The sequence below is a fragment of the Pinus tabuliformis genome, chromosome 6 (assembly GCF_031772625.1).
Source record: "Pinus tabuliformis cultivar Carrire ecotype Pingquan chromosome 6, CPIR1, whole genome shotgun sequence".
Taxonomy (NCBI): domain Eukaryota; kingdom Viridiplantae; phylum Streptophyta; class Pinopsida; order Pinales; family Pinaceae; genus Pinus; species Pinus tabuliformis.
This window is the reverse complement of record NC_142292.1, coordinates 896,691,379-896,709,485: the sequence shown is the minus strand read 5'-3', so window position 1 is coordinate 896,709,485 and position 18,107 is coordinate 896,691,379.

Sequence of the window (18,107 nt, the reverse complement as noted above, 5' to 3'; positions counted from 1 at the left end):
GAACTACACCCATGGCGTAGTCACTTGCATCTGTTCGTATTTCAAATGGTTGTTTCAAATTTGGTAACGCTAAAACTAGGGCTGAATTAATCTTTTGCTTTAAAGCATCAAATGGTTTTTTCTGCTTGCCTCTCCACTAGAAGACAACCTTCACACTGTTCAAAGCATGTAGTGGAGTTTCTATGAAAGAGAAATTGGCAATGAACTTCCTCCAGTACTGTGCTGCTCCTGAAAAACTCCTTACTTCTGTCACTGATTTGGGTATTCGACAATTGTTATGAAACCAGCTCACAAAAAGATAGAAAAGATAGATCAACACCTTAGAATTCAGCCTCTTCAAGGGGGAAACCTCCTTTACATTACATAAATGAACAATTCTTGGATGATACAAGTGACAAGACCTACTTTCTATATATAGGAGTTTAAGGGGACATAATATCATCAGAGCCGACATAAACAATAACAATGTAAGGGCACAATAATAACAATAGTGGGCTTCTATAGGGCACAATAGTAAAAGTATGGGGAATACATGGGTACAAAAATATAATAAGGGGGTTGTACTAGTAACAATAAGGGGTTACACCAGTAGTATAGGGGCCTAACACGCCCCTCTCCTTCAAAAAGTGTTGTCCTCAACATTTGAGTAGTTCTTGATGCTTCTATATAAAATTCTTTTCCTCCCATGTAGGATCTGCAGCGGGTAAGTTCTTTCACTTAATGAGATGCTCTGAAATTGATTGATTTTGTAGCTTTCGGGTTCTTTGTTAGGCCCCTATACTACTAGTGTAACCCCTTATTGTTATTAGTACAACCCACTTACTATATTGATGTACCCATGTAGTGCCCATATTGTTACTAATGTACCCAATAGAAGCCCACTATTGTTATTATTGTGCCCTTACATTGTTATTGTTATGTCGGCTTTGATTATGTTATGACCCCTTAGACTCCTATATATAGAAAGGAGGTATTTTCATTTGTATCATCCAAGAATTGTTCATTTATGTAATGTAAAGGAGGTTGCCCCCTTGAAGAGGCTGAATTCTAAGGCGTTGATATATCTTTTCTATCTTTTCTTGAGCTGGTTTCATAACATTTGGTATCAGAGCTTTGGATTCTAGGGTTTCGGTGCTCCAAACAGGTCATCGTGGCATTTTCGCTATAACGTTTTTTCTGTGACGTTTCAGAAGTCGTAACAAAAACCCATATGAGAAGAAATCGCATTGAACCTCGGGTCCGAATTTCAGAGTTTTGCGCGGGATATTTTCGGAGATATGATCTGAGGAAGTTGGTCTTTTTGCAGACTCCTGAATTACATTCAAAACAGGTGACCTGGGCAAAATAGTCATAACTTTCTCTCTGAGAATTGGATTGAAATTTCATAAGAAGGGATAGAAAGAGGACGGACTGTAGTTTCTTTTATATATTTTTCAGAGCTAAAGGTCCAAAAATTGACACGTGGAACTTCATACAAGTTCGCCCTTCTAGAAAGGTCTATAATCAAGTCATCTTGGGAGATTGTGTATAACTCTTTTTTGGAGAATCCAATTTGGATCAGACTGGTGGCATTGGAAAGAGGACACAGAGGGCTGCTACAGGTAGCAATTTCAGAACTTAAATATCCGCAAGTACAAAGTTACAGTCGTTTCAAGTTTGAGGTCCTAAAATCAAGAAAAAGCAAGATGAGGAAGTTTGATGGCAAGGATCCGGTAAATTGAATACTTCAGATGGAGCAATATTTTGATCTACATGGTGTACCACTGTTACAAAAGGTATGTATTGCATCTTCATATTTAGAACCAGATCAATTTTTATGGTATAAAGGGCTTTGTTCTCGTAAAAAACTTGTTACGTGGTCAATTCTCACGGAGGAAATGATAGCACATTATGAGGATACAAAGAGAAACACCTTCTTTAGAGCAACACCACAACAATTGGAAAGAGTAAAAGGGCTTTGTGACATATTTGAAAGTAAAATTATGGCAACAAGGAAGTCTACCCCTCACAACTATAAAGATGGACGTGTTGTTCCTCCTAGCCTTCCACAACCTATAAGGGTTACACCACAACAATTGGAAGAAAAAAGAGAAAAAGGGCTTTGTTACAATTGTGATAGTTGTTTGGTCAATTTAGTGTGATCTAAATTGCTATTTAAAATGTCAATCCGGGATTCGTAAACTGACGAAGTGAAGTGTACTATATGTGCTAGATAACTATTTCATTAATCTTTTGTCGTTTTTGAGTTTTTAGTTTATTTTTGGATTTATCTTTCCCTAATGTGTGATGGTGAAAATGAAAGTGAAGTATGAAGTATGGATGGTGAAGGTGGTTTCTACAGTGATTTTCTCAAACTTGAAAGTGCTCAAGAAGAAATCTTTAAAACAACTAAACTGAAATCAATTCTTAAGAGGAAGTAAATGCATCAAACAGTGAACTAATGACAATGGCCCAGTATCCTTGCCACTGAATGAAAAGAAAGTAAAAACTGAACTTAAAGCAACTCAAACTAAAAACAAAGCAACTAATTCACACTACTTAAACTATTCAGATCCTTTACCCTTCAACTCAATCTACCTTGTGGGAAGCAATCATGAACAAGTCAAGCAATATGCTATCTAAATGGCAAGAAATTAAATTGCATAAAAGAAACTAGTCACACTACTTTAACTCTTCTGGTCCTTTACCCTTCAACTCAATCTACCTTGTGGGAAGCAACCATGAATACATTTAAGCAATATGATAACTAAATTGCAAGAAATTAAATTGCAGAAAGGAAACTAATCATACTACTTCAACTCTTCTGATCCTTTACCCTTCAGCTCAATCTACCTTGTGGGAAGCAATCATGAATAAGTTTAAGCAATATGATAACTAAATCACACTACATTTAGTAATATTCTGATTTCTTGCTAATAGAGTCACTTGACTATAGAAAGAAACCATGAACTGATGAGCAGTATGATATCTAAATAACAGAAAAATAAATAAACAAATCACAACTTGAAAAAGACAGTGCTGGAATTAAGCTTCAGAAAATGAAAGTTACAAGGAAGGAAAAGATGATCTCATATGTCAATAGTTATCAAAAAGATGAAAATTTGCCCGGGCTGCCTAAGAAAACCTGCAGAAAAGAACTAATCAGCTGGCAGCTATAAGAAAACAGAGGTGAAAATATAAACAGCAGTGAGTTAAGAAACATTAAAACAGCGTGTTATGTACAAGCTAAAGATTATGAAAGCAGAAACATAATAAAACCAAATGAAAACTTTACAAGGCTTCAGTGCACAGGGGCCCTCTGCCACTTTAGCCAGTCAATGAGTAGTCACACGAATGAACTCAGAAAAGTCTTCTCATGTATTAAAACAGCAACATATATAAAACAGTGGGGTGATAACAATAACAGTTCAGAAATTACATATCCAAAAAGCTTCTTTACAACGTTCATCGATGCGTTATTTATAATGAAAAAGTGTTGAACTAACTAACTGAATCCTACGCTATTAACTGTGTTGCCAAAGACACGTAGATCGCTTCAGCCGAGATCTAGCGTAACTGTCATCATGTCTATTAAATCTTCAGAGTGGTAGCTGTTGGATTCAGGTTACGGGGATGATCTCCACGTGTGCCGGTGTCTTCGTGGGCTGAGGACTGTGCTACGTAATCGTTCACGTGCACAAAACAGAGACGTGCCACCACTGAACTCCTTGGTTGGCTTTGCCTTTGACCCTCGTTGACTATGACCTTCCATGGATGATTTGGCTGATTTGAAGGGACACGTTCCATGTATCCGTCACCGGTAGCTTGCCCATATAGCTCGTTTCTTCATAGGACACCTGTAGCACAGCTTTTAACAAAATAGCTGCGGAATCCTGTGCTGGCTGCGGAAACTGAGAAGTTTCCGCAGCTGCATGAACAAAAACTAAACCAAACAACAGTCATAAGCATAGTCAGAAAACCATGTAAAAAGCTCTTTTTAAACTACAATGCAATGATTTAACAACTGGGTGGATGAAATAAGTGGAAAAAGAAGGCTGAGAGGGTATATAGGAAGGTGCATGCTTGAGGCTCAACATACCCCCACTGTGAAGGTGTTGCATGTCCTCATGCAACCAAAATTGAGTTATTTCCCTCTAATCCACATGTTCTGAGGCTTCTGCAAGGACATCTAGCCCTCTTTTCTTCTTCTTTGATGCTAACATCATCATCCTTGGTTTCCTGACTAGACATTTGAACTTGAGGTTAATCAATGCTCTGCTTAACTTTTTGCACTTCTTCTTCAGTTTTTTGTTTTCCTTTTGCCACAGTCCTAAATGAAGCATAGTGTTATCATGGACAATCTTGTCTACTTTACTCTGCTCTTTGAGTGCTTCATTTTCCTGTATGATATGCCTATTTAGGACTTCTAACTCAAATACTTCCTGTTTCAAAGACTGAACTTGTGCATCAAGTGGCAGAGAGGTACTTGGTCCTGCAGCTGATTGTTCTAAGGATTCCAAGTAATTGTATGCCTCTTGCTGATTAGGATCTACCTCAGGTGTCTTTCTCGGACTAGGCTCAAAATCTGGTGGAGGAGGAAGACTTCTCTCTCTTTTCGGCCGAAAAGGGCTTTCCTCACCTGGAGGACTTGACTCAATGCTTGGCTGAGTTGGAGATTTCTCAAGTGTCTCTTCATCTAAATCAATAAAGTGAGACTGTTTTTCTTTGGTTTTATTCCCCTTCCCTTTTAGCCTAGTGCTCCTTCTTAAGTATGAACTAGTACTCTTCTCTGGTGCACTCTGTTTTCCTTTTTGCTTTTTCTTGGCTATGGCAGCAGCTTGAAGATCTATTAATCTTTCTGACAGAGGTTGATAATCCTCTTCTATGGATTGCTCAGGGGATGGATAAACTTCTTGGATGGTTCTTTTGCCTTTTTCTTTTCTCTGTTTCTTACTTTTAGCTCTATCTTCTTCTTCTTTTTGGACTGTTTCTTGAATTTCTATTGTAGGGGAGTCTTGGATTGTAATGTTCTTTTCTTTCCTCCTACTTTTCCTTGGAATCTTTGGTGGACTGCTTCCAGAGGCCTCAGACGGCTCTTGGAAGTAGTTTCTTGTCAAGAATTGCTCCCAAGTATCCTTAGTTTTCTTCAACTGATCCTCAATAAGAATTTTTATGAGCCCATGATGGTAGAGATGAGGTTCAATGTTGCCTACGTGTTTTTGAACTGTAAAACTCATCTTTTTCAAACTTGATAGCAGAAAATGAGGCAAATTAAGAGTGTGACCGTCTATGAAATTCATCATCAATCTAACATGATACATATACATAGAGCCAAAACGACCTTCACACGTGATAAATTTCTGGATGACTAACAGTAGACTAGACCATTCCTCTTTTAGTACATGAACAGGGATGCCTCTTGTAAATACGGTGGTATCCATACGTTGGTTTTGTAGCATGGTTCTCCATATTTAATCGTCCACACTTCTATTTTTAAACCACCTTTCACCTTCTTGAGGTAGGCCCGTGGCAGCTGCTACTGTGGCCTCGGTCACTGTGAATTTTAAGTCTCCAACCTCCACTGTTTGTCCATTAAAAGACCGTGCAAAAGCTTTGGTCACCTCCTTGTTATAGCCTTTAAACTTCTGGATAAATCGTTGCCATCTGACTTTCTTCAGCAATTCCTTAACTTGAGGATAACCCTCCAAGTATTTCGGTCCTTCCGGCTCAGCTCTCAGTAATTTTCCCATCCTCTATTTTAAATTCCAATGAGAGTTCTTCTGCGTCTGAGGGTTTAAGGGAAAAAATAACTATGTTACAGGGTTTAGGATAGACTGTAGTGACTGCAGTCAGGGTTTAGGATGACTGTAGTGACTGCGGTCAGGGTTTAGAATGAACTGTAGTGGCTGCAGTTAGAAATGGAGAACAGTGAATGGAAATACCCGAATTACAGGAGGAACAGTGGGTGAGCAGCAGTAAACGAGTTCATGAAATGAAATGCGGATGCATGCGAGGAGTATGGTATAAGTGGAGTGTAAGTGGAGTAATAAGCGAGTGGAGTAACGGCGGGACTCTTTCGAATCAGATGACTGCATATGAAATTTTACACGTCTCAACAGACGGCTGCGGAAATTACGGCTAAGAAGAGCCGTAACACAATAGGTCACGTCTCAAGAGTACGGGTAATAAATGGAAGTGCAGTCAGTCTTGAGTTTAAACTCAGGATAATCATGAGACCGTTAGGGCAATGAATGCGAGGTGTGTGGATTAACAAGCCATTAACAAGGATTAGTGGAATAGGAGTGGTAGTGGAGCTATCGTATCAAATCATTGCTCATAGTAGAACTTGTTATGGTTTAATGACTATGCGTAATTATGACTTGAATTGTTATTTGATAAAGATTTTTTGATCATACCTTTGTAACTTTGTCATTTCTTGCTCAAGGCTTCTAACCAATTGCTCTTCTTTGTTATCTTGGAGATGCCCCATGTCTTTAGCTCAATTACACCTGCATTTCATGATTATGGCACTAACAGTTGACTGTAAAATTTAAAAAAGAGTGATGCTGGCTGCGGAAACTGTTTCTAGCTGCGGAAACAGTCTCCAGCTGCGGAAACTGAGATAGCACCCCCTTAACTGCACAAAGATAGTTAGAATAAAACCAACTGAATGAAAATAGTCCTGAAGGGGACTTTTATTGATGGAGTGAAATGGAATGAATGGAGTGAAATGAAAGCGAGGTGGAGTGAAGTGAAATGGAAATGGGAATGAGATGGAGGTGAAGTGAAATGGTAAGTGAGATGAGGTGAAGATGGCAAAGAAGGAGAGGAGCTTTTTTTTTGGAAAATATAGAGTGTCAGGTGTCCCTGATTTTCACTCTACATTTTCTACATAAGACCGCCAATCTGTGATTGGTTTTCGGGCTTATACATTTTTTTTTTTTTTTCAAAAACTGAAAGAAACAGAGATTAGGCTGATGGGGGAGAAGGATTCTTCTCCACCAGCCTTATTACAGAATTCTCTTGGAACATTTTGACATACTCCTCTTTTGAAAGTGGCTTATGATAAATTTTCAATCGGTGGCCATTCACAATAAGAGGAGTTTGAAATTCATCAATGGTCTTGATTCTTACCGCTCCATTGTTAAAGAATTTGTCAATCTCATATGGCCCAAGCCAATGAGTCTGAAATTTTCCTTTGAAGTCTTTAAACTTGGAATCAATCAGTAAAGCCCAATCTCCCTCTTGAAACTTTCTCCCTTTGATGTATCTGTCATGCGACTTAGCTCTTTGGTGTTGAACTAGATCAGTCCTTAAAATTGCATCTTGTCTGATCTCATCTAGCTCATTCAGCTGCTCCATTCTGTGCTTTTGGGCTTCTGATAGATTCATCCCCAACTGGACTGCCATCTTGAAGGTCTTGACTTGAAACTCAATGGGGAGCAGGACTTCTTTCCCATAAACAAGTTCATAGGGAGAATGTCCTGTTGTGTTCCTCCATGTAGTTCTGTAGGCCCATAAGGCTTCAGGAAGCCTTTCTGCCCGATCTCTTCTATGGAGATGAACAGTTTTGGTGATGATGCTCTCAAGAACTTTGTTTGTAGATTCCACTTGGCCATTTTCTTGCGGATGGTAAGGAGTAGATTTTCTGTGCTTGATTTTGTATTCTTCCATCAGCTTCTCCATCAAATTAGATGTAAATTGACTTCCCTGATCTGTCACAATTTCTCTTAGGACACCAAAACGAGTAAAAATATCCTCAAAAAGAAATTGAATAACTGAATTTTCAGTCGCAGAAGGCAATGCTTTGGCTTCTACCCATTTAGTGACATAATTAGTGCAAACCAATATATACTTCTTTTGTTTAGATGGTGGATTAATTGGTCCAATGAAATCTAAAGCCCATTTTTCAAAGGGTTCAATGAGTACCTGTGGCTGTAATGGCATTTCATTTGAAAGAGTCGGTCTCCCAACTCTCTGGCAGCTGTCACACCTTCTGACATATTGTTTTGCATCTTTGAAGAGAGAAGGCCAATAATATCCTAAAGAAAGGATTTTATAAGCCGTCCTCTTGTCAGCAAAGTGTCCACCGCATGGTTCATCATGACATGCCTTAAGGATGTCAGGCATTTCATCTTCCCGAACACATCTTCTGATCACACAATATAGCCCCGTTTTAAACAATTCATTAGAAATCCATGAATAATTTGAACTCTCCTGAATAATTTTCCTTTTCTCATTAGGAAATAATTGTGGAGGTAGTTTCCCTGTAACCAAATAGTTAGCAATATCTGCATACCAAGGAGTCTTAGTAGTTACGACAAACAAATATTCATCTGGAAACTTATCCTCTACAGGAGAATCTTCGTTAGTATTTTGGATTCTAGACAAGAAATCAGCTACTGTATTTTGTTTCCCTGGTCTATCCAACACAGTAATATTGAATTCTTGTAAAAGTAAAAGCCATCTTGTAACTTTGCCATTAGTAACAGGTTTGTTCATGAGATATCTAATTGCAGAATGATCAGTATGGACAAAAGTTTCATAGCCGGTTATATAATGTCTAAACTTGTTGATTGCATGAACAACAGCTAAGAACTCTTTCTCAGTCACAGTATAGTTTAACTCAGTGGGAGTCAAATTTTTACTGCTGTAGTAAATGGCATAAGGAACTAAATCCTTTTGACCCAACACAGCTCCTAGAGCTGTATCTGAAGCATCTGTAGAAATATGGAAAGGAAGTTTCCAATTTGGCCCTCTCAAAATGGGTGCTTCAGATATTCTTGTTTTCAAAGTTTCAAATTCAGATTGACAATCAGGATCCCATTTGAATTCATAGTCTTTTGTAAGTAATTTGAAGAGTGGAGATGCTATTTTGGTGAAGTTTTCAATAAATCTTCTATAATATCCAGTAAATCCAAGAAAACTTCTAACATCTTTTTGACAATTTGGAATAGGCAACTTGGAGATGACTTCAACTTTTGATCTATCAACTTTAATCCCATCCCCTGAAATATGATGTCCTAAAACAATCCCTTCAGTAAACATCATAAAGCAGTTTTCATGACTTAATGATAGGTTTGTTTCTTTACATCTAATAAGGACTTTTTCCAAATTCTCTAATTCCTCTTCAAACGAATTACCATAAACTGTAAAATCATCCATATAAACCTCTACACAATCATGGATTAGATCGGAAAAGATTCCTAGTACTGCCCTTTGAAATGTTGTGGGTGCATTACATAATCCAAAAGGAAGTACTCGGTAAGCAAAAGTTCCCCATGGACAGGTAAATGTGGTCTTGTCCTGATCTTCAAGTGCTACCTGAATCTGATTGTAACCACTAAAACCATCCAGAAATGAGAAATACTTTTTGCCTACTAAAGTATATAATACCTGATCAATAAAGGGTAAAGGAAAGTGATCCTTCAAGGTTGCTCTGTTCAATTCCCTATAATCAATGCAAACCCTCCATTTACCATTCCTTTTAGGTACTATAACCAAAGGAGAAACCCATCGGCTATCTGAAATTGGATAAATGAAGTTCACATTAAGTAACTTTTGGAGCTCTTCTTTCACTATCTCCCTAAGGTTTGGATTCATCCTTCTCTGAGGTTGTTTGATTGGTCTACTGTTTTCCTCAATGTAGATGTGGTGAATGCAAGTTTTAGCGTAAATACCTTTCATATCGGTATACTCCCATGCAAATGCAGTAGAATGTTTTTGCAAGATTTTGGTTAGCTCTTCCTGTTGTGATTTTTCCAAGTTTTTGTTGATATTCAATGTTTTACCTGGAAAGATCTCAATGGCGGAACTACCAAACTCTTCCATAAAGAAAAGAGAAATTTGTCTAGATGATAGATACTCAATGTTAGAATCCAACTGAAATTGTGTGTGGTCATATTCTAAAGATGTTTCAAAGTTTTCTAATGTGTTCAGAATTTGATTATCTTCACTAATCTCATAAATGGTAAAGACAGGTTGTATAGTATCTTCATCATCAATCCACTCATTATCTCCTATTTCTGTAATTGATTTTGCTGGAGGATACAGATTGAATTTGTTTGTCGAATTACCATCAGAAATATACATATCCCCAGACCTACAACTGATAAAAGCATCAGCTGTGGCTAGCCAAGGTCTTCCTAAGATGAGAGGATGTCCTCCTAAATTACTCTTGGGAGTTAAAATCATGAAATCTACTGGATATTCCCAAGAGTCTAAGGAGACTGAAATTTCTTCTAATACACCATCTGGTTTAATAATTGATTGATCTGCAAGTTGCATTAAAGTATGTGTAAAGAGAAGGTTAGGAAGTTTCAGCTATTCCATAGTTTGTCTACTCATAATGTTGATAGCAACCCCCAAATCAATCAAAGTATTTGGAATTTCTACCCCATTGATATGTGTTTTGACAATTGGACTTCCACGATCTACATACTTCTGCATAGTAATTTTTCCCATCATGATATCTGCAATTTTTCCTACCAGGTGGATTTTTCTTGTATCTCTTGGTTTCCTTCCTAGTCTTTTAAGACTCAATTCCTTTATTGTTTTTGCTAGAATAGGAATCTCCTTAATGGCTTGTAACAAGGGAATCTTGATACAGACATTCTTCAATTCATCTAGAAAATCATAGTCAGGCAACAAGATTTGTTTTTCCACCCCTTTGTCAATTTGTAATCTTTCAGGAAAAGGAGGTGTGGATGAAGATGCAGGTTGCTTAACTATAGGAGTTGTGGGGGTTAGTTCTTTTTCTTTTTCTTTCTGAGTGTTTGGGTTTTGAAGAGATGCTTCAGAACCTTTATTGGCTTCAAGAGATTCTTCCTCAGAAATGCTTTGATTTTGAGCATCTATAGAAGGCTTATCTAAGACTCTACCTGATCTGAGTTGTACATCATTGAGAGGAACAATCATATAGGTAGGAAATTGTTGACCTTCCATCATGTAAGCATTTTGAGGGTTTTTATTATTGGGGTTTGGCAATGGCTGAGAAGGAAGTTGATTTGACTTCTGTTGGAATGGGAGCAAGAGTTGAGAATTTGGATTCTGTTGAGAAGGTTGTTGTTGTTGTGGAAATGGCAATGATAGTTGTGGGTTTTGATTTGGAAGTTGTGGAGCTTGTTGATTTTGAAAAGATGGAGGATATTGATAAAATTGAGCAAATCTCCCATAAGGATTTTGCGTACCTTGTACCCATGATTGAAAAGGATTTTGAGGTTGGGACCAAGGTTGTTGCCAAGGATTCCAATTTGGTGGGGGTTGAAAATTCATAGAGTTGTTAAACCCTTGATTTTGTTGCCCCTGCCAAGGTCTCCTTGCAACAAAACAGAGAGACTCAATTGTATTTGGATCTTCTTGAAAGACAGCTTTGAGCCCAGGAATTGAAGGACAATCCTTGGTCTCATGATTCTCTGAACAAATTACACATGTTTCTACAACTTTTGCATCCAAGGGACATTCCCTTAGAGCATGTTTCTTTCTACATTTTGGGAAAAAGATGGCCAAAGCTTCAGCTTCTGCTTTCTGCTTGTTGTGTATCTTAAGAGTGTCTAGTTGCTCACTAAGACTCCCTAAGATATCAGTTTTGAACTCATCAAGCATGTTGCCAATCTCAGCCCTACTTACTGATCCAGTTGCAGATTTGTTTGCTCTGATGAGAGAAGGATCTCTAGGCCCTTTTTGAGTTTTAGATTTCCCCCTTGAGAGATGGACACATAGCTCTGCTATATCATGAAGTCGAAGTTGAGATATGTCTCCTTTCCCCATCATGTTCAAAATATCTATCCATTCATCTCTAATGGCTTTTAATAGAAGGGCTTTCAAGGTCTCCTCATCTACGTTACTCATTTTTGCTCTTTTCAGATTATATTGGAATCTTTCAAGTAAATCTTCCAAGTTTTAATCTTCTTTTTGTACCATTTTGAATACCTCATCCTTGTGATTGGTGGGCATACAATAGTCCAGGTACCTATCCAAAAATGTTTGTTTCATATCATTCCAAGTCCTAATGGATTGAGTGAGTAACCCCATGAACCATTTCAAAGCTGCTCCTTTCAATGCTGAAGGAAACAGTTTGAGTTTTTGAGAGTCTTCTAGATAATCATAAGTTCGACACACGACCTCAAACTCAAATATAAATGTTTCAGGGTCCTCATTTCTTAACCCATGAAAGTTTGGGAGGACAGATGGTGAGATGTTCTTCATTGTGGCTCGAGAGTCCTCATCGACTATAGGAAATCCGAATGAATTATCTCCATCCATATTTCCCCCAATGTTACCTCTACCTCTTCCATTATTTCCTCCTCCTCCTCATCTACCTCTACCAAATCCATTTGCTCCTTCTTCTGCCATGGCAGTTTCCCTGGAGAATTTAGAGTCCTCTGGTTCCTCTACTAAGGGTGAACGAGGAGGAATTTCTCCCTCTTCTTCCTCAGGTGATTCTACTTCTTCAATTACAATTTGTCTCCCTGTAGAAGGAAGGAAAGGATCTCTTCCTAATTCAAATTCGATGGATGGTGTGGGAGAGTCAACTACTGCCTCTTGAATTCCAGGAATCCTAGGGCTAGGAGTGTAGGTTGGAGATGATGGAGGTGTCTCTTGTCTATTCCTTGAAGTAGATGGAGTTGTAAAAATCGAACTCTTGGCTCTAGCTAAAAACCTTCCCCTAGAATCTCTTGCTCTATGCATGTCATTTTTTATTTTTCTTCAAGTCGGGCTAATAATTCTCTTTCTGATCTTCCAGGTCACTCTAGGTGCAAGAAGAGAGCATACTCAAGAACTATTAAACTAATAACTTTCTCTTTTCTGATCCTCCAGATCACACTAAGTGCAAGAGGAGAGCATACTTTGAGAGGTTATCAATTTTCCTTCCTTGAAATTTTCTTGTTTTTTTTTTTAAAGAAATTGGCTACCTAGTTTCACTTCCTTGGCAATGGCGCAAAAATGTTTGGTCAATTTAGTGTGATCTAAATTGCTATTTAAAATGTCAATCTAGGATTCGTAAACTGATGAAGTGAAGTGTACTATATGTACTGGATAACCATTTCCTTAATCTTTTGTTATTTTTGAGTTTTTAGTTTATTTTTGGATTTATCTTTCCCTAATGTGTGATGGTGAAAATTAAAGTGAAGTATGAAGTATGGATGGTGATGGTGGTTTCTACAGTGATTTTCTCAAACTTGAAAGTGCTCAAGAAGAAAGCTTTAAAACAACTAAACTGAAATCAATTCTTAAGAGGAAGTAAATGCATCAAACAGTGAACTAATGACAATGACCCAGTATCCTTGCTGCTGAATGAAAAGAAAGTAAAAACTGAACTTAAAGAAACTCGAACTAAAAACAAAGCAACTAATTCACACTACTTAAACTCTTCAGATCCTTTACCCTTCAGCTCAATCTACCTTGTGGGAAGCAATCATGAACAAGTCAAGCAATATGCTATCTAAATGGCAAGAAATTAAATTGCATAAAAGAAACTAGTCACACTACTTTAACTCTTCTGGTCCTTTACCCTTCAGCTCAATCTACCTTGTGGGAAGCAACCATGAATAAGTTTAAGCAATATGATAACTAAATTGCAAGAAATTAAATTGCAGAAAGGAAACTAATCACACTACTTCAACTCTTCTGATCCTTTACCCTTCAGCTCAATCTACCTTGTGGGAAGCAATCATGAATAAGTTTAAGCAATATGATAACTAAATCACACTACAGTTAGTAATATTCTGATTTCTTGCTAATAGAGTCACTTGACTATAGAAAGAAACCATGAACTGATGAGCAGTATGATATCTAAATAACAGAAAAATAAATAAGCAAATCACAACTTGAAAAAGACAGTGCTGGAATTAAACTTCAGAAAATGAAAGTTAGCAGGAAGGACAAGATGATCTCATATGTCAATAGTTATCAAAAAGATGAAAATTTGCCCGGGCTGCCTAAGAAAACTTGTAGAAAAGCATTGATCAGCTGACAGCTATAAGAAAACAGAGGTGAAAATATAAACAGCAGTGAGTTAAGAAACATTAAAACAGCGTGTTATGTACAATCTAAAGATTATGAAAGCAGAAACATAATAAAACCAAATGAAAACTTTACAAGGCTTCAGCGCGCAGGGGCCCTCTGCCACTTCAGCCAGTCAACGAGTAGTCACACGAATGAACTCAGAAAAGTCTTCTCATGTATTAAAACAGCAACATATATAAAACAGTGGGGTGATAACAATAACAGTTCAGAAATTACATATCCAAAAAGCTTCTTTACAGTGTTCATCGACGCGTTATTTATAATGAAAAAGTGTTGAACTAACTAACTGACTCCTACGCTATTAACTGTGTTGCCAATGACACGTAGATCCCTTCAACCGAGATCTAGCGTAACTGTCATCATGTCTATTAAATCTTCGGAGTGGTAGTTGTTGGATTCAGGTTACGAGGATGATCTCCAGGTGTGCCGGTGTCTTGGTGGGTTGAGGACTGTGCTACGTAATCGTTCATGTGCCCAAAACAGAGATGTGCCACCACTGAACTCTTTGGTTGGCTTTGCCTTTGACCCTCGTTGACCGTGACCTTCCATGGATGATTTGGCTGATTTGAAGGGACACATTCCATGTATCCGTCACCTGTAGCTTGCCCATATAGCTCGTTTCTTCATAGGACACCTGTAGCACAGCTTTTAACAAAATAGTTGCGGAATCTTGTGTTGGCTGCGGAAACCTGTGCTGGCTGCGGAAACTGAGAAGTTTCCGCAGCTACATGAACAAAAACTAAACCAAACAATAGTCATAAGCATAGTCAGAAAACCATGTAAAAATCTCTTTTTAAACTACAATGCAATGATTTAACAACTGGGTGGATGAAATAAGTGGAAAAAGAAGGCTAAGAGGGTATATAGGAAGGTGCAGGCTTGAGGCTCAACAATAGCAAATGCACTAAAGGTCATAAGTGTGCTGAGAAGAAAATATTTTACATAGAGTATGAAGATGAGGAAGAAAATGATCAAGAAACATCAAAAGAAGAGGATATATGCCAGGACCCGACCCCAGAGAAAGAAGAAATGAATCAGAACATATCTTGTAAACTATTGGCAAGAATGACCACTCCTCAAACTCTCAAGATAGAAGGAAATATCAAGATGAAAAAGGTGCAAGAAGTGAAAGATCACATCAAGAAAGAAGAAATGAATCCAAACATATCTTGTAATTCACTGGTCGAAATTACCAGTCCTCAAACTAGCAAGACAGAAGGACATATCAAGAAGAAAAATGTTCAAGAAGTGAAAGATCACATTGAGCATCAAGAAATGAATCCAACCATATCTTGTAAAGGATTGGAAGAAATTACCACTCCTCAAACTCTAAAGATAGAAGGACATATCAAGAATAAAAAGGTTCAAGCAGTGAAAGATCACATCGAGCATCAACAACAAGTTCTCCAACTTTTAAAGGATAGCGCCACTTCGGTGCAAAATCAAATGAAACAACAGGTAGATCAACATCATAGTGAAAAATGTTTTGATGTAGGCGATTGGGTATTTTTACTGCTACATCTAAAGCAAGATATTTATGAGAAGGAAATGTTGGCAATACTACATGCACTTAAAGAATGGCGACCTTACCGAATGGGAAGACTCTTCAAGGATGAGGATGTGGAAGCATTGTTTTGTGCTATTTCTATTATCCAACCAGATTGGATAAACGAAGCAAGGGATGAATGGAAGGACAAAGAAGTATGGCCACTTATTCAAAAGTTGCAAAAGATCCCAATTCAAACAATATTTCCAGATATTGAAAAGGAAGGAAAAATCATATTGGAACCTGGAGTAGTCACAGAAACAAGAACCCGACAGCTATGAAATCGATCAATTTCAGAGTATCTCATCAAGTGGAAGAACTTACCCGCTGAAGATTCCACATGGGAGGACAATAATTTTATAAAGAAGCATCAAGAACTACTCAAGGATTGAGGACAACACTTTTTGAAGGAGAGGGGCATGTTAGGCCCCTATACTACTAGTGTAACCCCTTATCGTTATTAGTACAACCCACTTATTATATTGATGTACCCATGTAGTGCCCATATTGTTACTAATGTACCCAATATAAGCCCACTATTGTTATTATTGTGCCCTTACATTATTATTGTTATGTCGGCTCTGATTATGTTATGACCCCTTAGACTCCTATATATAGAAAGGAGGTCTTTTCATTTGTATCATCCAAGAATTGTTCATTTATGTAATGTAAAGGAGGTTGCCCCCTCGAAGAGGCTGAATTCTAAGGTGCTGATCTATATTTTCTATCTTTTCTTGAGTTGGTTTCATAACATTCTTCCTTCTGTGATTACTCCAGGTTCCCATATGATTTTTCCTTCCTCTTCAAGTTCTGGCAATATTGTTTAAATTGGGATCTTCTACAACTTTTGAATGAGTGACCACACTTCTTCGTCCTTCTTCCATTCATCCCTTGCTTTGTTTATCCAATCTAGTTGGATAATAGAAATAGCACAAAACAATGCTTCCACAACCTCATATTTTCTTGAGTGCATCCGCAACAAAAAAAATCTTCCCTTTTCTGTAAATGATGTCAAAGTCATAACCCAACATATTTGTGACCCATTTTTTATGTTCCTCTAAAGATAATATTTGTTCTAAAACGTATTTAAGACTATCATGATCCGTTTTTAACTTGAAGTGTCTTCCCATTGGTTAAGGTCACCATTTCTTAAGTGCATGTAGTATTGCCAAAATTTCCTTCTCATAAATAACTTGCTTGAGATGTAGCCGTAAAAATACCCAATCACCTACATCAAAACGTTTTTCACTGCGATGTTGATCTACCTGTTCTTTCATTTGATTTTGCACCAAAGTGGTGTTATGCTTTAAAAGTTGGAGAACTTGTTGTTGATGTTCGATGTGATCTTTCACTACTTGAACCTTTTTCTTCTTGATACGTCCTTCTATCTTGAGAGTTTGAGGAGTAGCAATTTCTTCCAATGCTTTACAAGATATGGTCAGATTCATTTCTTGATGCTCAATGTGATCTTTCACTTCTTGAACATTTTTCTTCTTAATATGTCCTTATATCTTGATAGTTTTAGGAGTGGTAATTTCGGCCAATGCATTCCAAGATATGGTTGGATTCATTTCTTCTTTCTCGATGTGATCTTTCACTTCTTGAACTTTTTTCTTCTTGATATGTCGTTCTATCATGAGACTTTGAGGAGTGGCAATTCTTGCCAATGCTTTACAAGATATGGTCAGACTCATTTATTCTTTCTCTGGGGTTGGTTCCTAGTGTATATCCTCTTCTTTTGATGTTTCTTAATATTTTTCTTCCTCCTCTTCATAATCTATGTAAAATAAGTTCTTCTCAGCACACTTATGACCTGTAGTGCATTTGCTATCACAATTGTAACAAAGCCCTTTCTCTATTTTTTCTTCCAATTGTTGTGGTCACCATTGTAGGTTGTGGAAGGCTAGGAGAAAAAACAGTTCGATGTTTACAGTTGCGAGCGGTAGAATTCATTGTCTCCATAATTTTGTTTTCAATTTTCTTGCAAACCCGAATGCCTCCTCCAATGAATCAGGTTCCTAAAAACGAACCTCATGTTGAACGTTATCCTTCAAAGTCACTATGAAGACATCAATCCTTTGCTTCTCTGGAATATAATTTACCCTTCCATTCAAGTTTTGAAAGTCCTCAATGTGCTCTTCCATTGAACCCTTTTGTTTGAGATTTATTAATTGGCTAAAGAAAGAGTTTCTCTTTGTATCCTCATAATGTGCTATCATTTCCTCCATGAAAATTGACCACATGACAAGTGGTTTACGAGAACCAATCCTTTTATACCATAAAAATTGATTCGGTTCTAAATAATTAGAAGCAATACATACCTTTTGTAATAGTGGTACACCGTGTATATCAAAATATTTCTCCATCTGTAGTATCCAATTTACCGGATCCTTGCCATCAAACTTCCTCATATCACCTTTTCTTGATTTTAGGAGCTCGATCTTGAAACGACTATAACTCTGGTTTTTCGGCTCTTCCAGTGCTAAAATTATGAACCGTAGTGGCCCTATGCATCCTCTTTCCAATTCCACTAGTCTGATCTAATTTCAATTCT